Source organism: Schistocerca americana, chromosome X (genome assembly GCF_021461395.2).
Source record: "Schistocerca americana isolate TAMUIC-IGC-003095 chromosome X, iqSchAmer2.1, whole genome shotgun sequence".
Classification (NCBI taxonomy): domain Eukaryota; kingdom Metazoa; phylum Arthropoda; class Insecta; order Orthoptera; family Acrididae; genus Schistocerca; species Schistocerca americana.
The window spans coordinates 95,918,379-95,945,622 of record NC_060130.1 but is presented as its reverse complement, the minus strand read 5'-3'; the positions used below and the strand labels follow the sequence as shown (position 1 = coordinate 95,945,622).

The following is a 27,244-nucleotide window of genomic DNA, read 5'->3' as shown; positions in this document are numbered from 1 at the left end:
TTCGCTATTGGGAAAAATTCGTAGACAGAGGCAGGGATGTATAAGGATGCAGTCATTATTGGACTCATTTGCAAGCAGTGTTATCAGATAAAGTACTCGACGAATGTGCTTTCCCGAAATAGGATCAAACATGGACGAAGTTAGATTGGTTTTAACCGTAGTTCAGATGGTTCAAATGGCTCTGAGCACTATGGGACTTAACTGCTGAGGTCATCAGTCCCCTAGAACTTAGAACTACTTAAACCTAACTAACCTAAGGACATCACACGCATCCATGCCCGAGGCAGGATTCGAACCTGCGACCGTAGCGGTCGCGCGGTTCCAGACTATAGAGCCTCGAACCGCTCGGCCACCCCGGCCGGCTTAACCGTAGTTGTTCTACATTCTAATACAATGATCCTAATTATTATGATGGCTTTCAGGACAACTAAATACGTTAGCTTAATTCAGAAGACCCATATTAGTCCTTATCAACGAAACAGAAAGAATTTCGGGTTTATAAAATGTGAGAAATTGTTTGATATGTTCATTGCATTTAAGTTTCTGGTGAGAAACACTAAATCACCCACTTGAAACTGTAATCAGAGTTTTGTTGCGACAGACTTCCCAATAAGAGACGTAGCATCAATAGGAACAAAGGCACCGCATAGGTAACAGATACCTCGCACAGCTTCAGAATCTGTGACGTCGATTCAGCAACTGGACCTAAGCTCACTATAAGAATACGAACCATTCCTTTTTTTGTACTCGCACTTTTTCCATGGTTATTGACATAGGAGTACCCTCTTTTGCTTGCTATTTGCTACGCATGAAAGGGAAAATTGATGAACTCTTCCCAAACTTCCACAATGACACGTCTAACGCATAAGTATAACATGGTCCTCACAGTTAACATTTTAGTTAGATCTGTTATGACTTCCTTTTTCACACTGTGTTGTTCTTTTGTGGTAGCAGGAGCGAGGAACAGATGCCGACCACGAACGGAGAATTCAGATATTAATTTATTCTACATCTAATATCAAATAGCAAGAATAATACATAACTTTCTTGCTGTAGTGGCAGCATCCATTGCTAATGGTAGATTTGAATGTAAAAATATACACAGATAGAAAAGATTTATAAATCTGTCGCTCTTCAGTACAATGTCTATTCAGAAGATGTCGAGCTGTGGCCGCTACGATAGTCCGTAAATATTATTCGACAGGCAGACACACAAAATGGGGTCAGTGCGTGAGTGTAGAGCCGGCGCTGGAACTCCGGATAGGAGATGCTTGCAGCGGTGTAACCGTTCGTGGCAGCGCTCTCGAGCCGCCGTGGCGGTTGTAGCAAACGCGGCGGCGTAATTGGTGGCCCACGTATTTCAAAGTACGGCTACCCGGATTGCGGCCCATACAGTAAGATCAGAAAAGATATTGATCGTAGTAAATTTATGATTTAGTTCTGTAAATGCTTCAGGTATCAGGTAATGAAAATAGCATTTTATTGATTCAAAATAATCTTTTTCGAAATTATTTAAGAAGGCAAAAATATTATCAGTCTCTGCAAAGTTTAAGTTTTTTCAGTCACGATATTTTCCTCACAACGAACCTTTTCAAAAGGTAGTGACAAAGGCCAAATCTCGAAATCAACTTGCACGAAGTAACCGTTTGTAGCACAGTTCTACAAATTATTGAAGTGGGAGATACCGATGTTGGGTGGTTGTAACGCTCGTGAGTGAGATATCTTTTGTTTGGCATATAAAATGCTTTTATTTTGATACTACGTAAAAAAAATCCTTTTAGGCGAACATAATGTGAACTTCATATCGTCTTTTAGCTTTGAGTTAACAGAAATATCGTACAATGCAAAACCCAAAAGATTTCCTGGATGATTTTTCCAGCTAATGGAAATGGTGTCATCAACAGAGCTTGTTCACAGAGGAAAATACCCTGGTTTAATTGATTCTTGTTTCCAGATTGTAAGTAATGAATTCACATTTCATCAACCGTAACATAGTGCCTAGTAACATCACGTGATTGAGGCAGAATGTGTCCAGACACTGCTAGGAAGCTGCAACTAGATTCTGCTGGTGGCCTACTGTGAGCAACAGTGGCACTTATGTTGCCTTCATCTTCCTTGTAATAAAATGTTCGTGTAGTGTGACTGATACTTGTCCGTGTGAGCTGCTAATATTCTTCGTTACCTCGTGAATCTTAATTTCGTAATCGTTCAGAACAATATTTTGGATTATGTCCCCAAAAACTACATGCATATGCAGCAAGTCGTACACCGTCAGAAATGAAACGCACAATACCATAGCGATCTTGTGTCAGAGTATTAGACTTATTGAACACTCCAGTACGAGTCCACAACTCACTGCTACGCAAGCGAAGGGTCTTACACAACATTTCCGATAATTTTTACATTCGTTTCTTTTTAACCTGGTGGCCAAACCCTCTTTCTAAATTCGTCAGAATTATCTTCAAACGTTGTCTGAATATCGCACAAGGTGCGAGCAGCGACGTTAACGTCCTGGAACGTCTCTTCGTCATGAGTATGTGTGAAGACGATGAATATCACAAAGTTCTTTCTGAGCAGTTTCATCGACTGTGTTTCGTCGAATGGTTGCTCTAAATTACTTTTGGCGAATGTCAGGATGATTACTTCCACAAGGTCACAGCCAATTTCATTCTCCATTCTTACCCAAAGAAAATATTTATTCTCTAATGGCCTCGATATTGACGGAGCGTAAAACACTGACGTTTCACTTTTTTGGGGGACAGCATTTGCAGCCCAGTTCAATACTGTATCAATGGACTTGTCATATGTATGGTTACTTTTTGGGCTCTACTAACGGACGATTATTTAATTTTCGTTTTCGTTCACAACGAGCAAGATGGAGCACTGGTTACGAGACTAGACTTGCATTTGGGAGGATAGCGTTTCGAATTTCTGATCGATCCTCTGCATTTTGGCTTTCTCTGGCTTCTTCTCTAAACAGATGAAGGTGAATGACGTGATCGTTTCTTTGTAAAGACCGCAGCCGAAGTCCTTACCATTCCTTTCCCATTTCGAGTTTGTAATGCGTCTACAATGACCACGCCGTCGACGGGATGTCAAGTATTGATTCTCCTTTCAGATTGACTCACTGTAAGTTTCCAAATTTGTACTGTAGATAAGTAATAAACATTGACGCAAACTACATTTCCAACCTATATTCTTGTTAACATCTCAAAACCAACTTCCTGTCGAAAACACCTACTCAGTTAGCACATGTTTTACAGATAATTCGCATGGTTCACCTTAGTTATTAAAAATTTATGTATAGTCGTCTGATCATGATTTATACTAACGTCTACTCCAACCATCGTCGCAGCTGGAGTCGCCAATGCACGCTCCTGTCTTCGGTTAAAATCCCAGTGGTGCATGCCGCCCGGTGTGGCCGAGCGGTTCTAGGCGCTTCAGTCTGGAACCGCGCGACCGCTACGGTCGCAGGCTCGATTCCTGCCTCGGTTTAAGCAGTTCTAAGTTCTAGGGGACTGATGACCTCAGATGTTAAGTCCCATAGTGCTCAGAGCCATTTGAATCATTTTGAACAAGTGGTGCAAGATATTTACGTGACCAGTGTTGGACTAGTATATGTAAGATATCCTGATCACCAGAATATAAGCCAGTGCTCTGGATTAAGCCACGGAGCTCTCCGCAGTGTCTGATAGAATAACGACCAGACGTGGGCTTTGAGATCGGAGGATCTTTCATGCTATTAGATTATCACTGGTGTCGCGTTTAATCTTTTTCGATATTTCCATTTCTATAGTGGTTCATAGCAAACGCAACGTTACACTATACAAACACTTAATCTATTGCAAGAGACCGAGGAAGCAAGGGGCCCAAGTCTTAGTATTTTGTTCGTCAGAGGAATACCCATGAATATGAATTATAGCTTTCAGGTTGTAGTGACAGTCGTCTTTTTCATATATAAGGGGCAGTAAAATGATTCGGTGAAAAGTAAGCAAACTGTTTATTGTTTCAAAAGTAATCGCTGCAGCTGTTAATACATTTATCCCACTGTGAGGCAAGACCATCAACATTGGGTTTCATGGAAAAATGTTTGTGGTTGCCTGTGAAACCGTGATTGTACCCAGTCGTGCACTTCTTTGTCCGAAACCAATCGACGGCCACAAACATCTTTCTTCAGGGCACCAAAAATGTGGAAATCGCATAGGAAGAGATCGGGACTGTATGGAGAACGTGTAAGGGCTTTTCAGCGGAGCCTCTGCGGCGTAGTAGAAACAACAGTGGCAACATGGGGCTCAGGAGGTCCTCTGTTTTGACTCTGCAAGGAGTAGCTGTGCAGAGTCTAGAAGTGAACAGTATTTGCACCATCCATTCTAGGGTACAACCGTGCTCCACCGACGAGTACGTACTCCTTTTGTACTGTATTGTGGGCCTGCGGGAAGCTGGATGGATGGATTGGATTGTTTTGGGGAAGAGACCAGACAGCGGGGTCATCGGTCTCATCGGATTAGAGAAGGATGGGGAAGGAAGTCGACCGTGCCCTTTGAAAGGAACCATCCCGGCATTTGCCTGGAGCGATTTAGGGAAATCACGGAAAACCTAAATCAGGATGGCCGGACGCGGGATTGAACCGTCGTCCTCCCGAATGCGAGTCCAGTGTGTAAGCACTGCGCCACCTCGCTCGGTCTGGATGGATGTATCGGTGGTTGTCGCACATGTCGGTCTCCAATAGATGCTTTCAACAGTAGTCTGTGTAACAATCCCATATCTCTATGCTTGGTTCTGGACGTCCGCGAAACAGAGACGCACGTCAAGGTCGACACATTGTGGGAGCAGCGGTGGCCGACCAAACGTCATCCAGGGACGAAATGTGGGGACACGTTGCATTTGATGTGTCATCAGGGACCTTCGGAAACCGTCTGCTTGCAGCAGAATTAAAGTCTAGTATACCTGTGGCCAGGATACCGTGACACCTCGACACTCTCAGTCTTAATCTGGTGTCGTGAAAGAGTTGAGTAGAGACTGGAATCGTGCTCGGTTCTCAAATGGCATGCTTGGAACAGGAGTACCATAAGGCTGTTTAGCCAACAGTCCTGTAGTCTCAGCAATACTACAAGTTTTCCATGCCAAAATGTTAGCATCTGGAAATGCTTCAAGGCCACCATAATCTGCTTGGTTGCCCCATACAACAGCCAGTGTCAGCCATGTACTACCTCCAAACACTGCTTGTACATCACAAGTGAAGTTCAGATGCAGTCCACGAAAAACATTTGGACCTCCAATCAATTGCTGTTTATTAAACTGCCCAAGCAAGTCAATATCAATCGCCTTCAAACTGCGATACACAGGTACACTGCGCCGCCAGCGACGACGGTAACCACGTCGCAGAGGCATTGCTGTGGCACGTTGTGTCTGATGAGCGGTATATTCCGGACTGCATTCTCCCATGACACACAGAGCCCTCCACAGGGTTCTCGGTGTTGGAGGCTACTAGTTACAACTCGCGGTCATATTTGGTGTTTCTGTAGGGTTAAGTAACCAGTGTCCGCTACATTGCACAGGTCGATATGCCAGTTCTTCGGCGGAAATCTGATTTACTTTTTCAACAGAACAACGCACCTCCAGATATGGCTGCTGTGACGCAACATGCTCCGTGTGATGTACAACTGCGCTAGTCAGCCAGATCGCCAGATCTCCCGCCTTTTGGAAACGTATGAGACATGATGGCCTGCTAGAACCTTTGCCGAACTGCAACAAAAGGATCAAGATTTTTGGGACAATCTGTTGCATGATGTTACTGGGCACCTTTACGATCGTTTTCACGTGAGAATACACGCCAGCGTTGCCTCCAGAGGGGTACTCTGTGTTTGATGCAACTGTGTTGCCATCTTTTACTGCTACATTTGTTTCATTTGGTCTGACTTTGTTATCATATACTCCTACAACGCTGAACTACCTGTCACCTCACTGGTCAACTAAGTTATCTTATTCTTGATGTTGTCGCATTTTTTTCGTCAGTATAGAACGTGGCTGTAACTTGTCACGTGACCAAGGTTATTCTCGCTACAGCCGTCTCATTTGATCGAGTAATACATACACTCACCGTTGTTTGTTGACATAATGCGTGAGGCAGGTAGACAGCCAGAAAAAGGGTGGGCGGGGGGAGGGGAGGAGGAGGGAGTAGAACAAAGTAGCATGAAAATGGCAAGGACTTGTGTACATGACAAGCTACGTTTCACAACTTTGCAAGTGCTGTCTGAGGGCTTCGACATCAGCAACAACTCAGACACCGGTTGTAAGTCCACCGTCAGTACCGACAAGCCGTAGGAACTCGAGCAGGTAAAGATAGAAAGTGAAAGGTTCTCGACTGGAGGAAATACTGACTTCCCGAACGTAGATGGAAACGACTGGATGAAACAACATTCCCTTCATTTGCACGCTCGCATAGTCACAGTCTTGTAAGACCCATGACTCCAGTAGTGGTGCTGAGAGAAATACTGCTCATGGTGAGTGCATATTTTGATTTTATATCGTGTAAATTACGACGTTATCATAATTATAAGAATGTTTTACTATTATAGTTGTCGAAACAATTGCTTGACACACAGTCATATTTTTTGAACGAACACTTTTCCAATGTTGTATTTCTCTGTAATGCAATTTCTAATATATTATGCCAAAGCGACGCAGTAAAGAAATTAATAATATTATTATATTAAAAGATTTTATACATTTTATTGTTATTATTGTTGAAATCATAGGTACACACATCAAAAAAAGTTATGCATCGCCTCGGTCCCGAGAGTTCCGGAACCTGCACAGAAAATTGGAATAGAGACCAACATGAAGATCATTTCAGCCCTTTTTATGAAAACTACACATTGCATGTTGTACCACCATTCAGCGAGACCTTCAGAGGTGGTGGTCCAGATTGCTGTACACACCGGTACGTCTAATAAACAGCAGCACATCCTGTTGCATTGATTCATGCCTGTATTCGTCGTGGCATACTATCCACAAGTTCATCAAGGCACTGTTGGTCCACATTGTTCCACTCCTCAACGGCGATTCGGCGTAGATCCCTCATAGTGGTTGGTGGGTCCTGTCGTCCATAAACAGCCATTTTCAATTTACCCCAGGCATATTCGATAGGGTTTATGTCTGGTGAACATGCTGGCCACTCTAGTCGAGCGATGTCGTTATCCTGAAGAAAGTCATTCACAAGATGTGAACGATGGGGGCGCGAATTGTCGTCCCTGAAGACGAATGCCTCGTCAATATGCTACCGATATGGTTGCACTCTTGGTCGGAGGATGGCATTCACGTAGCGTACAGCCGTTGCGGCGCCTTCCATGACCACCTGTGGTGTACGTGGAACCCACATACTGCCACCCCAAAATAGCAGGGAAGCTCCACCTTGTTGCACTCGCTTGGGCAGTGTGTCTAAGGCGTTCAGCCTGACCGGGTTGCCTCCAAACACGTCTCCGACGATTGTCTGGTTGAAGGCATATACGACACTCATCGGTAAAGACAACGTGATGCCAATCCTGAGCGGTCCATTCGGCATGTTGTGGTGCCCATCTCTACCGCGCTGCATGGTGTCGTGGTTACAAAGATGAGCCTCGCCATGGACGTCGGGAGTGAAGTTGTGCATCATGCAGCCTATTGCGCACATTTTGAGTCGTAACACGACGTCCGGTGGCTGCACGAAATCATTATTTAACGTGGTGGCGTTGCTGTCAGGGTTCCTCTGAGCCATAATCCGTAGGTAGCGGTCATCCACTGCAGTAGTAGCCCTTGGGCGACCTGAACGAGGCATGTCAACGACAATTCCTGTCTCTCTGTATCTCCTCCATGTCCGAACAACATTGGCCGGCCGCGGTGGTCTCGCGTTTCTAGGCGCGCAGTCCGGGACCGTGCGACTGCTACGGTCGCAGGTTCGAATCCTGCCTCGGGCATGGATGTGTGTGATGTCCTTAGGTTAGTTAGGTTTAAGTAGTTCTAAGTTCTAGGGGACTGATGACCACAGCAGTTGAGTCCCATAGTGCTCAGAGCCATTTGAACCATTTGAACAACATTGCTTTGGTTCTCTCCGAGACGCCTGGGCCCTTGTTGAGAGCCGTTCCTGGCACAAAGTAACAATGCGGACGCGATCGAAACGCGGTATTGACCGTCTAGGCATGGTTGAACTACAGACAACACGAGGCGCGTACCTCCTTCCTGGTGGAATGACTAGAACTGATCCGTCTAATAGGCACTGCTCATGCATGGTTGCTTACATCTTTTGGCGGGTTTAGTGACGTCTCTGAACAGTCAAAGGGACTGTGTCTGTGACACAATATCCACAGTCAATGTCTATCTTCAGGAGTTCTGGGAACTGGGGTGATGCAAAACTTTTTATGACGTGAGTAAATGTGGCATGCTGAAAGCGTGAGTGACTGCGAAGTGATATTTGCGAGGGGATGGGGAAGGGGGAGACGATAAGAAAATGTGACCCCACCCTTTCCTCCTTTCCTCTCCTCCACAAAGAACCGTGTCCTGTAAACTGCTCCCAGTCAAATTAACGCCCAGAAATCGTACACTGACCTCCTGTCCGATCTCCACAACTTTCCCGGCAGGTAGAAGAGCCGAGGACTCCTGCGTGCTGTTCAGATGAAAAGGACTGGAGAGCCTCGAACGAGAATTGTGATGCCAAAATTTTTGCAATTGGAGAAGAACATAATATATTTTATTTTCTATCTGAGTAATTACAACATTTTTACTAGTGACCGCACGTTTGGGAACTGCAATAGAAAACATAAAAACCAAATTACAATCGAGGAATTTAAAAATCATTTATCCTCTACTTCACTAGGCATATTTTAAAATAAATATAAAATAAAATGTGATCCTCGCCCGTCGATCAGCGTACGGTACACACAAACTACGTACTACTCGTACTAACTGAAAGCCAGGAGTATGCATGTATTTCGGGTGAATAAGCTGTACATAGCTTTTCCTCCCATTCCTAGCGCTACATAAGACTTCCAAACACGAAAACAGTTTTCTCTGTAATTATAATTCTGCATATCATTGTCAGTACTGACAAATGTAAGATGTACGAGAATTATAAAATTGTTTATTAGGTGAGATATAGTTTAAAAGGACAGAGTATTCATCATAAAATAACTTACATAAAAACAAGATGTTTAATTTGCCAGTCACTTGCATGGCAGTGCCGAAGCGGCTCGGGCGGATCAACAGTGTAGAAGGGGCGTTTGTGGTACACTGCGAGGGTGTAGATAGCCCACGACTTAGTGAGCAGGTAGTTTCCAGGAATAATGGGCGCCAAATTCGTATATTTTTGTACGAGCGCAAATTTCACTGGCCGCAGTTTTCGTATATCCACACGAATCCGCTCCTGCCGTGAGGTACGAGTTGCCGGCTGATGCAGGCCGTGTGTAGCTCAGATACATAATTAGTCTCTTTAGCACAACTGTTGCCGGCCGCAGGGGGGCCAAGGTCTCAAATCAGGTTACAACATCCCACCGCACCTACCGAGCGACAAAAACTACATTCATCGGTCGAACATTCCTCGTTAAATTACTTCATTCTGTTTCCAGTGACCTCTTTTGCGTCCGTTAGGTAACGCCGCAGACATCGACTCTGATAAACTGTCGGTGGCAGAGCGCTGTTTCTGACGACGGGCAGTGCGTCAGCTGGCTGAGCTTTCGACGCGCGTGTGTGCCGTGAGGGCAGCGAGACCCACTCGACCGGCTTTCGCGGACAGCCTTGTGGGCCGCGGGGAAAGGCCGGCCACAAACACTTGTGCGCTCCTGCCATCGCGTTGTTGCAACGCGAGTGCGTGAGAGCGCCTCTCCGTGACCGGTGAGCGCGTCTGACCCGTGGAATGGAGAGGCTCTTCTAGCGAGCGGGATAGTCAATTCACTCACATGTCTCTCGAAGAGGAATTTGTAACTAAACGTTTGTACACAGAACCATTTCACCTTTCTAACAGCGCCTGAAACGGTGCGTGATCGTGTTTCTCTCGGTTTGTACACAACAGTGCTTGCAGTCTTGGAGGAGGGGGATTAACACGACAGGCAGTTACCTGAGCTAGTATTTGACGTGTTTAGTATACGTAGTATTGTCGTGCATATGGAGCAAAAATGAACGTAACTATTAATGTTTGGGACGCTTTAAATATTGAGCCATCTACGTTATGAAGGTGTTATCCAAACGGAAACGATGTAGGACAGGATGACGACACTTTGGCAGTGTTTTTGCTGAATATTCAGAAACGTGAATATGCAATTGACTGCTCAACTGAAGTTAGACTGGGTATGAAAGTGGACGAAGAAAACGACTTTATAGACGATGACGCGATTAATAGTGTCAAGATTGTAGTGCTAGTGGCCGTGGCGGGAGCAGAACTCCTCAAAGAGAAGCTAAGAGTTCTTGTGATTATGAAGCTTCACCAGAAAATAAACCCAATACTGTTACCACTTTAACAAAAGTTTCGAAAGAACGTCTTGAATGTATTTGTGACGATTATCATACACCTCCACGTAAAGCTGTGACCTTAAGCTCGTTATTGAAGAGAGATCCACCTACAAAAAGTTCGTCGAATATCAAAGTAATATTTGATTATGTGTAGAAAAACGGACGTAGTGAACACCTATTTCGAGGAAATTATGCAATCAAAGAACTAGACATAGAACAACACATACTATCCCAATTTAACATAGCAAGGAGTAAAGGAAAATGTGTCCATTATTGGCACCTGAAATTTTGGGCAATGCAAAAAGCAAGAGAAACTGAGCACACTAAGTTTAAATGTTCTGCAGCTCATATAATACGCCTCAAGAAAGAATACATAATGTGTCATAGAAACATCACTGTTTTCATGACAGTCAGAGATGTACAGGAAGACCAAGATATTCGCCAGTCTCGGGCCCGTTTTATCAAAGCAGTAAACCAGAAAACTTCAAGTTTCCCAATACTGCCACACTGCATTTGGAACACTGATCAAAGTGGATTTAATTATTAACTAACTTCAGCTGCGACACTATCTAAAAAAGGGGAAAAGTCAACAGTTGCCTTGGTCCAGTCTGCACGCAATGCAACTCATAGTCATACGATAGGAATTGGACTTTGTATGTCTGGACACCTAAAATACTGTATATTTGTGTTTATGGAAAAAAGTTTCCGCCCGAAAATTAAAAAGGCTATTAAAAACAATCTTCCACCATCTGGAGAATTGGGAAAATGTCAAAAGACCATTTAAAATACTTTTATGTGAATGTGATAATGTCGCAAATAATCAGAAGTGTATATTGCTTTACGATTGTTTGAGTGCTCACGAGTACACAAAAATAGTAATGTTGCAAGTAAGGGCACTGAATACGTGAGCATTCAGCCATAAACAACAGAATACGTAAAACCTTTAGGTGCATATTTCTTCCGGCAATATAAAATATATGCGAGAAGGATTACAGACTCTACAAGGACTCTCTGCAGCGACTTCGACACTAAATTAGAAAATAGAATTTTCATAATGAAAATTACGTGCTATTATTCATAACCAGCTGATTAAGTGTGTCAGCCTATACTCCAATATTACTGGAAAGCGGCTATGTACAATACTCGCGCACATGCTGCTGGATTCAAGAGTGTAATTCAAGTGGCATTTGATTTTGCAGCTCACTTGTTAAGGAAACTCATTTACATGTTTAAAGTCCGATAGTGGGCAAGCTACGAATAACACAATCAAATGCTTTCACCACCCTAATCACAGTGGTACATGAAGATTCGAAATACAACTGAAAACTGAATTCCTATTAGAGCCAAGAGACTTTTCTTGTCGATACCATACTACCACTTATTAATGAAAGTATGGGGTATCAAACGAAATCTGTCGTTGGACTGAGCACTTCTTGCTAGGAAATAGGCGGCATGTTACCTTGAATGTAGACTCATCGACATTTATGTAAGCAACGTTAGGAATTGTACACCGAGTGCAAAATTTGAGGACGAAAATAACTTTCGCGTGACTTGTCATTGCAAAATAACATAGCTCGATGAAACTTGGAACAAAGTGGAAAGAATAACTGCAGAGTAGAACTGTAGGTAATTGTAAGCAACAAGCAATGAAATGATGTGACACTTTTATTCAAACAATGATTACACTGAAGTCACCACGATTCATTATGGTCTCCCGGACATTTCGAAAGGGGTGTCTCGGTTGTTAGTGGTGTGTGTGACCACCATGGAAAGCAATGCATTCTCAACCACGTACTCCCACAAGGTGGGTAGGACTTCCATTCCTCCAGCAGCGCGATGGACAAATGCAGAACGTGGAAGTACTGCAATACGTCTCGTCAACGCACCCCCCGCATGCTCCGTGGGATTTAAGTCGGAGGAACGTGTCGGCCACAGTTGCACTTGCGGTCGAGCTACCTCATTAGCAAAAATTGGCCAACTGCGAGTAGGACTCACGCACTAAGGGCTCCGTGCAAACTTATGTCAGCCCCGAGAATTCCAAGACCGTATCAAAATCTCTGTAGTAGTTCCTCAGGGTAGCCCGGAATACAAAAAGAAGCGACCTGGGGACTTCAGTTTATATATGTAGACGCAGAAGCTGTAACAATACATTTCAAAATCTTAAACATGGCTGTGATTCAGCAACAATGTAAATTTGAAGAGGTTGAAAAAATCAGCCAACCAGTTGGAAACCAAAGGTTTATTCAGCCCTTGACCTAAACCTTTGGCCTTTGTCTCTGGCATGATGAAACCTTATATAATGCAAATATTTTATTCTTTGGACTCAAGATATAATTTTATGGAGACAAGACTGTTTACCAGAAGGCGAATACATTTGTGCATTTGTTCTGACATAAGCTGAATGTAATCTGGATGGTCTTAAGCCATGGTATGTGTCGTTTCTGGTTTTTATATCATTTTTATATATGTCAAGAGCCGCTCGGCTTCAGCTAACGTAATTTACCACCATGTGATATAACAAGACCCATTCCTTCCGAAGAAGATATTTTTATAAATATCGAAACCTAGGTCAAAGGCTAAATAAAACTTTGGTTTGCAACTGATTGGCTGACTTTTTTGAACCTCTTCTTATAATATATTTTTATTTGCTTATCATAACATGACTAAAATTTTTGTTTGCATGCAAAAATGTCTGTCTATTACACTTTTGACGGATGATGAATGCAGTGTATGTTCTAATGGCAGAAAGATGTTTTTTTGTGATATAGCTACAGTTCAACTATTTTCAGATTCTTTTACTTTTATTGTGAAATCTTCGCTCTTGCCAAATTTCATGGTTCTAGGTCAACGAGAAGTGCCCTCTCGGTTTTGATGAGAGTATTTTCGAGTATCAAAATATGTGACATAAGTGGTTGTACGTTTTGATTACACTGCCTTAGAAGCTTAAAATTTTTACACCGCCAAGGGAATGTAGAGCTTATTATATGACTTAAATTTGAAGTTCATACGCCAATCTGTTTAAGAGAAAAACGGGCAGTAACATACGGACAAACAGACAGAGAAATGAAAAATGACAAATATATTTTTTGTGTTGTATAACAACAAATTAAAAATTTTCGAATGTTTTCTATTACTTGTGCTGAGAGATCTTGCTTCTTTCCAAATTTCTTGATTCTAGTTCAACTGGAAGTAGATATAGGTTTTGTAGAGTGAGTTTCGAGTATCAAAGTACGTGACATAAATGGCCGAACTTTTGATTTAATTGACTAATAAGGTCAACATTTTTACGCTGTCGAGGGGCCACAGACCTTAATATGTGGCAGTAATTTGAACTCGATACGTCAACCCGTTCCTGATAAAAATGGGTTCTTAACAGTCTGAGGGACAGATAGACAGACAACAAACCTTTCCTATATGGATTGCGTTTTTACGTATTGAGGCACGGAACCCTACAAATGAAGTCAGGACCTTATGCACTACTGAAAAGACGTACACGAGGCAGGAGTACAGTGTCAAAACAACGCTGAGAAGCGAGTGGATTGCGTACATAGACTTGGAGGTCAATACTGTTATGCAACGTCTTGCCTCCCCACACGGTAACACAATGTTCGGCGAACGCTGCACATACCCTTATGTGAGAACACGTAATGCACCTTGCGACGTTGTCGAATATGATCGCTTTGGGGTTCAGCTGGTATTGCGTGGGGAGGCATAGGCCTAATGTTATGACATGCAAATCTTTGAACACGGAACAGTCATCAGTCAACGTTTGTACTCCTTCCCCATTCGCTTCTTTTCAGGGTTTTGGATGAGAGTTGGCGACCACAGGTGGAGGAGCTCTTGGAACGAGAGGATGGACTGGCCTGCTCCATGGAGGACGCGAGAGACGGCCATCTAGCAGTTGTCAACGGCGCTCGTGGAGCAACCACAACAACCAATATGAGAGCATGCATTGCCTTCCGTCGTCCGGAGGATTCAGTGTAATTATTGTCTGTGAATAACGGTGTCATTTCTATAGTCTCACTGCGTATTTCTGTCAGTAGTTTCCTTCTGTGCTGTACAATAGCAGTTCTTTCTATGTATGGTTCAACTGTCATCGAGCTATGGTACTCGGCAGTGACATCATGCGAAAGCTATTTTTGTCCTTAAGTTTTGTATTACAACTCGTACATGTTATTGACGTTGCTTGCAAAGTTTATAGTAACCTCAGACTTTCTTTAGATGGTACTACTATCTTAATGAAGTACCATAAGGAATTCCGGGCGGGAAGGAGCACCGGTCCCCGGCACGAATCCGCACGACGGATTAGTGTCTAAGTCCGGTGAGCCGTCCAGTCTGTGGTTGGTTTTTAGACGGTTTTCCATATGCCACGGCGAATGCGGGCTGGTTCCCTTTATTCCGCCTCAGCTACACTATGTCGGCGATTGCTGCGGAAACAAGTTCTGCATGTACGCGTACACCACCATTACTCTACCACGCAAACACAGGGGTTACACTCGTCTGGTGTGACGCGTTCCCTGGGGGGGACGGGGGGGGGGGGGGGGGGCACGGGGGGCGAACCGCACAAAATAACCCTGGGTTCGGTGTGGGGCGGCGGAGGGGTGAAGTGGACAACGGTAGTCGTCGTGGAGTTGCGGACCACTGCGGCTGCGGCGGGGACGAAGCCACTCCGTCGTTTCTATGTCCCCGGTTAACATAACATAACATAACATAACCACAAGGAAAAAAAAGCTGCACAAACATTCAGTCACTGCTGTCTTTGCAGAGAACCTACAGATGCAATGGAGGAGACAAACATTCTCCGAGAGGCAGGAGCAAAAACTGGATTACAAATTTCCTTCGAAAAAGCTGTATACATGACCAACGTGAAAGATGCATCAAAGCGTGTGAAATCAAATGTTCTGGACAAAGCAGCTAACGCAAATGGGCCAAAAAAAAAAAATGGAAATGACATTCCACCTAACAGAGAACAAGTAAAATAATATATCATTATCCATTAACACAAAACTGAGGCATAGCAATGTTATGATTAAAACTGGGTGTCTCTATGCCTCAGAATGCTTCATTACAAACACAGTTAAACAGTTCAATTATTTGCAGAAGAAAGAAAGAAGAAAAATTTGAAAAAATTTTGTTCCGAAGCGTGAAAATGGGACTTGGAAAGTCAGAAGCAACAAGGAGGCATATGAAAAAACTGAGAATATAATAAATACAAAGCGAAAGCGGAGAATTCTATTCTTTTGGCCACAAGAAGCTGACGCACAAAAATTTTAACTTATCTGACAAGAATCTGAAAATCTAAATTTCATAGTTTGTAGAAGTTAAGATAGCTGTACAGGAGTTGGGAATAACAGAAAAATTACAAACAGGTGTAAATTCAGAAAAAGATACAAAAAGTCAAGGGTTCCCAGTAAAAGACATGGGCAGAAGAAAGAAGAAAACAATAGAGATCAAGAATTAAACAAATAATCCGGACAAGTGCAACTGCTTTGAGTGTTCCGTACAAACTTAATTATGGATATGCAGGGTGGATCACCTAAAACTTGCACCGCAAATACTGCGGGAATGGAAAGTGCTAGTGACGTGCGATTTTCACAGAATGGGTTAGTAGGCAGGGGCTCGTAATGTTAGACAATCAGCAGTGCAATGTCAGTGGTGTTTGTTGCAGGATGCTAGTGCGAGTCGTTTACGAGATATTGTATTTTGAAACGTTCCACACCGACACGTGTGCGATACCTGTGGTAGCCACGCCAAAGAACAACACAAGTGCATACACCAGTTACGTGAATTCTGAGCAGTAACGAGACAATTGACCGTCGCGGGTTGTATTCGGAATGACCACCGGCAGCGGCAATACACGTTTCCAGTGTGGTATGGAACGACTGCTGCATACGTGCTAGTATTTCAGCGGAGACGCCCGAGCAGGCTGCAGTAATACCTCGTTGTGTATCATCGGATGTAGTTTGTATGTCCTTGTAGACAGCGCCTTTAGGCTTTCTCCACAGAGAAAAGTATACAGGCGTCAAATCCGGGGAACGAGTCGGCTCGGGTACGGGACCTCTGCTTCCAATCCAACCATTTGGAAACAATTCGTGAAGACATGCTTTAGTACTTCGTGCACTATGGGTTGGACAGCCGTCACTTTTGTACCCTGGGTTCATGCCAGTCTGCAGACGAACGTCTTCTAGCATCCGTAGAAGAAGATCTGTCAGGAGGTTGTGATACTTGTGCACTTTCAGCGTTCTGTCTATGAAAAACGGGCCTGCGAGCTGATTGTTCACTGTCCCACACGACACGTTTACACTTCATGGACGCTGACGTTACACCTGACGAAGCCAACGGGAATTGTCAACAGTCCAATAGTGCATCTTTCGGCGGCGTATCTGACCGTGATCTGTCAGTGTGGCTTGATCATTAAATAAGATACACGATACATCTCAAGTATCTTGTCTTAATGCCCGTGTACGGATGTTAACACGATTCTCATAATCTTTTCCACGCAGTCCTTGACGGTGATGTTCTAGGGATGAAACCCTGTGTCTACGGAGAACGCCTAGGAAACTTGCCTAACTAATGCCACTTCCTCGTGCGACTGTGCGGTAGCCAACGTGCAGGTCCACTGCGACAGCACCAAGGACAATAATTTCCCGTCTTCTGTCGTCACTTGTTTCCTTGTGTTACGTTGACTAGGTGTCACACTACCACTTTCACGTAACTGGATGAAAAGGCTGATAAATAACTGGCGAGGTGGTTGACGTCTATTGGGAGATCTTGCCGCGTGCACCGTACAAGAACGAACTGCATTCTTCCTACACTCTCCGTGCACCGTGAGCATGTCGGCTTTTTATTGGTAAATCCCGTAGTCTACTTACGACCTACTGCTTGGAATGTCACACACTAACTGTCTAGCAAGTCGCAAAATATAATAATATCGTACCTAGCAACTACGCAGGTAATGGGACAAACAGGTTTCGATGTGCAAGCTTTTCAAAATACCATATCTCGCAAACGACTAGCGCAAGAATCCTTCAACAAACACCATTGATGTTCTAATTTACTCTACTTTTAATCTGTTAATGTTAATAGGAATTATACCATTTAAAAAAAGTGTATGTTTACACAAAAAGGGCATTTTCTTAGTATTACTACAATCTGTTTATTCGCTAACAATACAAGCTCCTGACTATCAATCCACTCTGTGAAAACTACTTATCAACAACACTGTCCACTTCAACAATATCTGAGATGCAAGCTTTATGTGTTTCATCGTATGTATTATAATAATAGTAATAATTTCGTGTGACTCAGTGGAGTGGTGCAAGCCTTTGTAATGGACGCGATGCGCCTGTCAAATTGCACTTCTTTGATGCAACAGAATGCAACTCTCTGTCGAGCAGTGAAGTAGCTCCCGCATTTGTGTCTCTGCTGTAGCGCTACTACATACACACCATTAGCAACTATCGCACTAAGTTACATTAAAGGAGTGCCATTGGACAGGGGCGCATGTCACCCCACCCGCTGTACTATAATCGCAACTTTGGCGTCGTGCGGGGCACGAGATCAGTTAAACGGCGTAGTTCTCTCCAGAATTAACGCTTACTGGCGGTATGGACTTGTTTTGTGACGCTATCCAATCACTTTGAATAAGGGCCAAGATCCTAACTTTAATCCTTGAGTGTTAAATTTCACACAACTCCAAACTCAAAAATTAAAGGCCCTGTAGTTACCTAATTACTTTTTGGCAAAGACTCCATGATCCGACCGCTGGAATGGATTCACCGCTAACGGTTCAACCCCTGCCTCCATCTGGCCTCTAGCGACCTCTTCCGATAATCACTAGAAAAACAGAACAGGAATACACTTGAAAATTAATAGGGAAAGAGTCACACAAAAACATCACTCTCGAATTTCTACGGAAACAAATATAATTTATTGGCTTCTATTAAACCTCACCAGCTCCGTCTCCTCCACTCCATCCAGCTATCTTATGGCCTCGCATTCTGATGTAAGGGCTCCACCTACCGTACACTTGAACTCTTACTTAAAGAGCGCACTCGTTTACAGAACCGGAATCTGTTAAGCAGAATTCTACGCTTGTTTCCAGCAACGCATTTTTTGATTGCTTGTAGACTTTCTGTACAGGCAAATTAACTTGGTTTTATCATTCAGGATAACCAAATGTTGACTCCAGAAACACGCTTTAGAATACTACCTGTGCCCCAGTGAGCACACGGCACTAGTTACACCAGCCAAGTTTGTCTCCCGACTCCTCGATTTCGCGAGGCCCCACAACTCTCCACGCCATTACGAGTATAAAGCTAGCTCAGTTCCCGGCTTTGCCCGGGTGCGTGTACTACGTCTTCTTCGGATGATGAAGCTTTACTGTCTTTAGTCAACTTAAGGGGCTCCGGAAAGGCTCAAAATCATGAAAAGTTCAATTTTTACTTTTTTGGGTTTTCTGAATCTGCAGACTATTACCTTTTAATAGATATATAATTTATTCAGTTCCGAAGACTACAACTATTTTTAAATTTTTTTTGAAATGTGTTCTACATGGGCGTGACCCACTGTGGCGCTGTTAAACTGCTGTAAAATGGTGTTATTATTAACGTCCGTGTTCATCAGGTACATTTTAGTGATGTGAGATAAAGTATGTGTTGTGGCTAACCTGTGATGGTTCAATATATATCGCTGGTGTGATTGTCGATTGTTTCATGTTTATTTACTCTGTCGTTATCTCGAAAATATTCGTAATCAATTCTGTTTCTTGAGTCTCTGTTTTGTTGAAGTATAATAATGAGTAAAAGTAAAGTTATTAGAAATCCTCTGAAGGCTTTTAAGAAAAGGAGAAATGTTGGAAAGCCAAAGGTATGTGTTATTATTGTAAACAATAAAGACGATAACCGAGTGAGTGAACCTAACCTCTCAAGTACACCTGCCCATAGCAGTCAAAGTGGGAAAGGAAATACTTCACAGAAGAAGCTTGGTTCAATGAGTGAAAACTATGAATGTTTTATGGGCGAATCGGATGTGAATGAAATATTTGATATGTCGGTTCTCAAAGGAATTTTTTCAAACTGTGTAAGATGTATTCATTGTAGTGAAGTTGGGGTGGAACTCTCCATAATAAAGCACGTAGGACTTGCTAGTGAAATACAACTGAAATGTGGTAAGTGTTCATACATGACCAGGAACAGTGTTGCAGTAACTGCAACTGAAGAAAATGGTAGCAAAATCTACGGACACAACAACGAGCGATGCTTGCTTTAGACAAGGAACACCTTCGGGCTGCAGACAGGGCTGTAAAGAGTCTAGAAATACAAGCAAGAGTAAACAGGAGGAGGAACAAGAGGAAGCTGGAATGCACTAAAAAGTTAATCCAATCTTTGTCGCTCGATTCCCAAAACTTTTATTTTCTCATACTAATTACATGTTTTCTAAGGATCTTCCAAACATATTTGTTTCAAACTTTCAGTAAATGTTACACAGTACCTTCTGCATAATTTAACACAGCCTTTTTCCAAAAAAAACTGTATATTTTTGAATATATAAATAAAAAATTGCAAAAAAATGTTGTGAATTTTCATTACAATTGAAAAAAAATCATCTTTAATAACTGAACTAAAATTTTGTAAAATCCCTGTGTTAAGTTGTAGCCCATATTAAAATAAATAATCTGTAAAAAGTTCAACTTCCTACCTGAAATACTTTGTGAGGAAAGATGTAATTTATAAGCGTTATTTTAACATTGTAAGTATAGGGCGTTCCGGAGCCCCTTAACTAACTTGTCTTGAGGTTGAAGCTCTACTGTCCATATTTTCTTACAAATCTGGGGAATAAAAATAAAAACTGTTTTCCTGAAAGCGGACCCTCTCTGAAAGCAAATCTCTCAATTGACTTAATCAACAGATGTCTAGAGTACGTTGTCGGGTAAATGCTTTTATTGACGTTGGGGAGTATGGCTTCAACAGAGATGGGAGCGTATTAAAAGAAATCTGTTGAATGGAATCACGTCTTTCCGAAACATGTCGTGCTTTTATGTTAAATACAGCACACTTTCGGTAAAGTGCTTTTCAGAGGCGAGCTCTCGCTTCTGCATCCTACACCTTTACCACAAGAAGATAGTAAATTTCTTTCTTACCTAGTTGCGTGAAAAACTTTTGCTTTCACAAAATACATGACGAGGACAGATCCTCATGGACGGTTGCCCGATGAAAGGTACATAAATGTAAACTTCGTTACAACATTGTTTTAAATTTTGCAGGAGAAGCAAGAACTGTTTCTTAAAAAACAACATAAACTTATAAAGAAAGTTGCTGCATGTGTAACTGTATAGTAGAAGCCTTGTTATTGACAGATTAGAGATATCCATGCGCTTTACTGTTACTGGTTACGAAATTACGAGTTTTTCACAGGCAGATGGAGTCACGAGGTTTTCATTGCCGACCATCGATATGTAATTATAGATTAGCTAGGGGAAGGAGGTACGCAGAATGTTATTGCGGTATGTTAGTGCCGAAGTTCCGGTTGTTTCTTATAGGAAACCACATTGCATATTTCTGTTTAGTTCTGTATCTTCTGTCTTCTCCGCAAAGTCCTTAAACTAACTTCGATTACTGCACCTGTCTCTGACATTTCACTTGCAACCATTTCTCACTCGTCTTATGTTCTGTGTTTCAGGTGCTCTATTCACCACTGCTGTCTAAATACGTACTCCACAAGACCAATGAAGTGAATATTGAGCTCAGGATCATTTCTTACTCTCCTGGGTACAGAGACAACAGCAAAACAAAGGAGAAAGCCTCGTAAATTACCATTAAATACGGCAGACGTGCAACATGCCAAAGAGCTGCACGCCACATTCATCTGTCAGCAATGTGGAATGGCAGATGACGTGGTTACGTCACGTTACTCTGTTAGGCGCTCTCCCTTTGGACTGTGTGTGTTGCACCTGAGGTTCCTAGTTAGGTAGAAGCCACTTGCCGCTCTTGTTCCCCAGCTGTTTAAAAGGCGTCGCGCACACTGCATGCCGCTAGGTTGGTTTCACATTTTTTTGCGCTTCCTGTCATTCCTCCCGTCTCTCAGCACAGTTCCAGTGAAATGAAACGTGTGTAAATACTTTTAACGTCGTTTGTAAAGAAGGAGAATACAGTGGATTCACGAATTCCTTATAGATTACGCAAATAAAATAATACATGTTGTTCGCATAACTTTATGCTTGAGAGAGACAGCTATGAAACTGAAGATACATTTTCGATAACTGGGCTTTAATAAGTGCAGGCATCTGGACAGATACGTAGAGAAACTTCAACAAATGACGTGAAATTACGTTAAGAACATAACGATGGAGTATTTTTGACTTCAGTTGGGCCCAAAAACTGGCAGTTTTCTAAAATATAATTATATAACAGATTATATGGGGGAAAAATTTTTAATAAACCAAGGTGAGAGACAAGCATGTACTTTACTGCTTACCCTTTTTAATATTTGTATGGACGAGGCCATTAGAAAATGGAAAGAAAGAACATCAGAAGGGGTACATATAATCAAGCATAAATGTATTAATATCATATGTTGATGACATTGTATTAATTTAGTGGAACGGGTATAATTTCAAAATGTCAGTACATAAAACTAAGGCAATAGCATTCCATTGGAAATACCCAATTCGAAACAGAATTGTAATTGAAGATGTTATTTTTGAACTACGAGGGTAATCTCAAAATTTAGGTCTCCTACTTTTTTATAAGTACATATACTTGTTTATTTCTACAATGGTTTACATCAGTTTACAGCATGAACATTTAGCTATTTTTCGACATAATCACCACTTTTGTCGATGCATTTTTGTAGACACTGTGGCAGTTTTTGTATGCCCGTGTCATACCAGCTCGCCGTCATTCTGTTCAGAAAGTTAGTCGGAGCTGAATCGCTTTCCAGCCGAATGTTCTTTTAACATAGGGAACAGGTGATAGTCACTAGGCGCCAAGACAGGACTATATGGGTGTGTGGGTGATTATGTTCCACTGAAACTGTTGCAGGAGAGCAACGGTTTGCCGGGCGGTGTGTGGGCGAGCGTTGTCATGGAGAATGTGTACGCCCTTGCTCAACATTCCTCTTCTCCGGTTCTGAATTGCCCGTTTGAGTTTTTTCAGAGTCTCACAGTACCTGTCAGCGTTAATTTTGGTCCCAGTGGGCATAAAGTCGACCAACAATACCCCTTTCCCATCCCAAAAAACGGTTGTCATGACTTTACCGGCAGACTGTGTTTGTTTGAATTTCCGCGGCTTTGGCGAAGAAGGATGTCGCCACTGGCGTGATTGTTGGTTGGTCTCAGGTCTAAAGTGGTATGCTCAGGTTTCGCCACCCGTGACACTTGAGTCCAGAAAGTTGTCCTGTTCGGCTGCAAGGCGGTGAAGAAATGCGCGGGAAGCATCAACTCGCCGCCTCGTGTGGCCCTCAGGCGGCATGCGTGGCACCCATCTTGCGCACACCTTCCGGTAGTTCAATGTTTCCGTTAAAATTCTGTGAGCGGTGCTTCGGGAAACCTCAGGAACCAACGTGCAGAGATCATCCAGGGAGATCCGCCGATCTTCACGTATCCTTTGCTCAACCTTCAACACTGTCTCCTCAGAAATTGACGGTCTCCAGCTCCTTTGTTCGTCGTGAACTTCGGTCCGACCAGCTCCAAACTCTCTACATCACTTACGAACATTTTTGACATCCTTGCACGACTCACCATACACTTCCGTCAATTGGTGATGGATTTCAATCGGCGCAGCGCCCTTTGCGTTAAAAAACCGAATAAATGCGCGCAATTCGCACTTGGCGGTAACATCCAATGGGAGCTCAATTCTCAACGGCTGCCAAGCCAAGACTGAGCGCCTCAGCGCGGCGTGTGCATGTTTACACACAGCGCGTGAAGCGCTCTTCATAACAGTGTGACCAACTGCCACACAAACAGAGTTCTGTACTTATAAAAAAAATAGGAGACCTTACTTTTGGTTTACCCTCGTAGTTCAACACTTCATTCACCTGGGAAGCTACGAAGATAAGCATGTGGATGTTAAATTACACGGATATCATAGTGGATGCGGTACTATAAGCAGAACATTAAAATATACTTGAAGAATCATAAAAATGAAGGTCTATAAGCTGATGGCCATATCTGGTCTACCGTATGACAGTGAAACCTGGCTTATGGAGAGAAAAGAATCTAGCCACGCTGAAGCAGTTGAAATGAATTTCTTATGATCAGTCAAAGTTGCACTAAGTTAGGCAGGATTCCTACGGAAAACATGACAAGAACTAAACATTTTTGCAGTAAATAAAAAAAACAGGAGAAAACAAACGAAACTGAAAGGAACATCTGGAAGGAATTAATGAAATGAGGATTCGAAGGATGGCCTTACAGTACGAACCCAGAGGAAAGAGGAACATAGGATGGCTACTTAGAAGATGGAACTAATTGCTGCATCGCCTTCTTTTTCAGTTGTCCTGTGCCGACATCCTGGTGTTGTTCAATCATCTCGTGATTAAATCGGGAAAATGAACTAATATGATCACTTATAGTCAATAATGTTAACGGCGCTGACCGAAAGGAGGTAGGAAGCGTAAGCTGTAATGGTTTGCGTAGCGCATCACGCATGCGCACATTGCAAATTCACACCCAATAAGCAAGAAGCGTGTTCGAGAGCGTGGAATCCTCGAGGCGATAGACGTCAAGAAGCACTCACGCCGCTTCGTTGTCAAGCGAAATAGCATCGGTCGTTTTCGGCAACTTCTGCCAACGTTCGCAAACGCTATTCGTCCTCTCTATCTCCCACACCGCAGGCGCGTGCGTGCCACGCTGATAGGCCACGCTCCTGTAGGGCTCACCTCTTACCTCCACAGTATTTTTTTCTAGACAGTAAGTAAGATGTGTACCGAATCTGGTTGAAATCGATCCAGGGATTTAGTACGACTTTTCTATTCACGGTTTTCCCTCATACCCACATGTCACGTATATTCAACATATTTAACACTTATTTGTATGCATATTTCACCTGTATCTCTAGCGAATTTCGATCTCCAGTTTCGTTTTTGTGCAGCTCAATGTTTATGACGTCACAATTCCTGAATAATATGTGTCATACAATTATATTTTGCACGTGCGTTCAGTGGTATAGGTGAGTTCTGTCTGCAAAGTGTGTTACGAATACTGTTGGTAGTTCAAAAGTAATAATTTAAAATGTCACGCGTAATGCGTCACTTTCAGTGCGTGAACAGCGAAAATGTCGTCAGCGAGAAACTTTTTTTATTTCATCATTTTGTGGGGGTTGTCAGCGAGAAAAAGTTTTGTGAATGTTTGAAATTTTGGGTGAAGTTTGTTGGAAGCCACTAAGTGCTGTTATTCGCAAATACTAGATGAACTGGTCGAGCGGATCTGGGCGCTTCAGTCCGGAACCGCGTGACTGCTGCGGTCGCAGGTTCGAATCCTGCCTCGGGCATGGATGTGTGTGATGTCCTTAGGTTAGTTAGGTTTAAGTAGTTGTAAGTGTAGGGGACTGATGACCTCAGATGTTTAGTCCCATAGTTCTTAGAGCCATTTGAACCATTTTTGAACTAGATGAACAACTGAAACGTCCCCTTTGAAAAATTAAGAATGACAGTGCTTGTCGAGCGTCGTTATTGGGATTGGAGATCTAACCTCTACAATTTCAGTTTGTCGAGAGGGCCCCGCTCTGTTTGAATCACGCCAATTTTGGTTAAATTCTGGTCTATTGTTAAGATTATATCGCCTGTCGTCTTGTTGGTAGTTTCCATAGCTTTTTTCTTGTCGGTCACTTGGTGGAGAATTTCTCCCGGAATCGTAACTGCGAGGTGTACCGTTGCGTCTGAAGTTATTCTGTCTCCTTTGATAATAATCGTTTTGGTTCCCATATTGTCTGTTTCTATGGTGGTCTCTGTCATATTCATTACTACGGAAATGCGATCTTTCTCTGTAATTATTATTACTCTGCCAACGGTTGTCATACGGGTGATGTCTGTATTGGTCACGATTTGCGTTGTAAGAGTAGCCTTGTCGTGTCCAAATCAAATGGCTCTGAGCACTCTGGGGCTTAACATCTGAGGTCATCAGTCCCCTAGAACTTAGAACAACGTAAACCTAACTAACCTAAACACATCACACACATCCATGCCCGAGGCAGGATTCGAACCTGCGACCGTAGCAGTCACGCGGTTCCGGACTGAAGCGCCTAGAACCACACGGCCACCGCTGTCGTGTCCAGTTATTATTACTGTCGTCATGGAATTGTGACGGATGTGACCTGTAATTGTTGTTTTCCTGGTTTCGCATCCCGCGATCGTCAGTGTCAATTTCCAATTCTTGTAAAAGTCCCTGAAATGCTTCGATATCGTCTTTGCAACGTCCTGCCAAGATAATATGTCTTAAATGTTCCGGCAACTTAATTAAGCAAATGCGAATAAGTTCTGAGGGGCTGTATGGTTTTGACAGATACTGATTCTTGTGCAAAATGTCTTTAAAATATTTGACAAGACCAGAAAATTCAGATGGCTCGAAATGTTTCATCATTATGATGCTATGTTTTACGTGATCTTGAGTAGCTTGAGACCAATATGCTGAGAGGAAGGCATGATAAAATTCTACTTCACTGTGACAATCGCGAATGACCGATCGCATTCTTACAGCTGGTTCATTCTCTAAGTAGCCACACATAAATTTTAATCTGTGCCCTAATGAACAGTTGGGAGGGAAAAAATGAGAGAATTGATGAAGCCATGCTTGTGGATGAATGTCGTTGCCCGAATTCTTAAATGTTTTGAATTTACGTGTAGTAATGAACAGCTTATAGTCAAAGTCATCATGACGGCGAGTCGCATATCGGTCGTTGTTACGTCGTGTCGGCGGTTCCATCTCAAAATTCGGTGCACCTTGCCAATTTCTTTCACAATTTCCGAAATGCCCTGTGTTATTATTTTGTGGCTTTTCCGTATGTCTAAGCCCCTCTTCCCACATTGAAGCGCGAGTGTCCTCTGAAATTTGTAATTCTTGTATTCCTTGTGCCAACTGATCTTGTACTTCCCGGATTTCTCTTTTGTGTTGCGCATTAATTTGATTCTGATTTAGTTTGAATTTCCTAATTTGTTCGTACTCTTCTGTGTCAGTAAAGGCTACCGGTCTTGTGTCATTCAGATTGTCATCTACCTTCATAGATAAATTATTTAGCTGATCCGAAAGTTTGACTACTTTCTCTGGTAATGAACAGCTTTCCTCCGTGTGTCTTTGCCCGCATCTCGTGGTCGTGCGGTAGCGTCCTCGCTTCCCACGCCCGGATTCCCGGGTTCGATTCCCGGCGGGGTCAGGGATTTTCTCTGCCTCGTGATGGCTGGGTGTTGTGTGCTGTCCTTAGGTTAGTTAGGTTTAAGTAGTTCTAAGTTCTAGGGGACTGATGACCATAGATGTTAAGTCCCATAGTGCTCAGAGCCATTTGAACCGTGTGTCTTTCTGAACCAAGTTTCAGATTATCTACTGTGTCCTTTAAGTTTTCCTGAGTTTTTTCAAGTTGCGTAACCGAATCGGTAGATGCAACTGAGTCAATTTTAGCCCGCAAGGTGTCGTGATTTTCATGAACAATGGTTTGCAGTTCTTTTATAGCTGCTTCGTGATTCTGTAATGCACTTTCATGCCGCGAAAAAATAGGTCGAAAATGCTCACAAGTTTGTGTTTTTACGTCATTATAGACTTTTGACATTTCGATTG

General features: G+C 42.9%; 1 protein-coding gene across 1 annotated transcript in view; it reads right to left on the bottom strand.

Moving 5' to 3' along the window:
* The window catches only part of LOC124555829 (mucin-19-like), a 336,145-nt gene that overhangs the window by 187,066 nt on the left and 121,835 nt on the right, over positions 1-27,244 (bottom strand). The gene's annotated exons all lie outside the window — the stretch shown is intronic.